This window comes from Plasmopara halstedii (assembly GCF_900000015.1).
Source record: "Plasmopara halstedii genome assembly, contig: Scaffold_437, whole genome shotgun sequence".
Classification (NCBI taxonomy): domain Eukaryota; phylum Oomycota; class Peronosporomycetes; order Peronosporales; family Peronosporaceae; genus Plasmopara; species Plasmopara halstedii.
In genome coordinates this window covers 111,658-112,028 of record NW_020187357.1, presented here as the reverse complement: position 1 = coordinate 112,028, position 371 = coordinate 111,658, and positions in this window count along the sequence as shown.

The window sequence follows — 371 nt, the reverse complement described above, 5'->3', positions numbered from 1 at the left end:
CATGATCTGTATAGATCACAAACGGCTTGAAGCCGAGCAGGTGGACCCTGAACTTGACTAGTGCATACTTCATCGCGAGTAGCTCTTCGTCATGAACGGGTAATCCTTCTCTGCAGCTTTGAGCTGTCGAGATTCAAGCGTGATCACCCGATCTCGCCCTTAGGCGTCTGCTTGCAGCACTGCACAGCTCATGGCAAAGTTCAAAGCGTCACAGACGGCGCTGAAAGGACGATCAGGGTCTAGCAGCGCCAGTATTGGTCGATGTAGGAGGCTGTCTTTGACTCCGTCAAAAGCCTCCTGGTGTTCGGTGTTCAGCACCACCAACATCATTCCGCATCCCCTTTAAGGAGATTGGATAATGGCCGGACCAA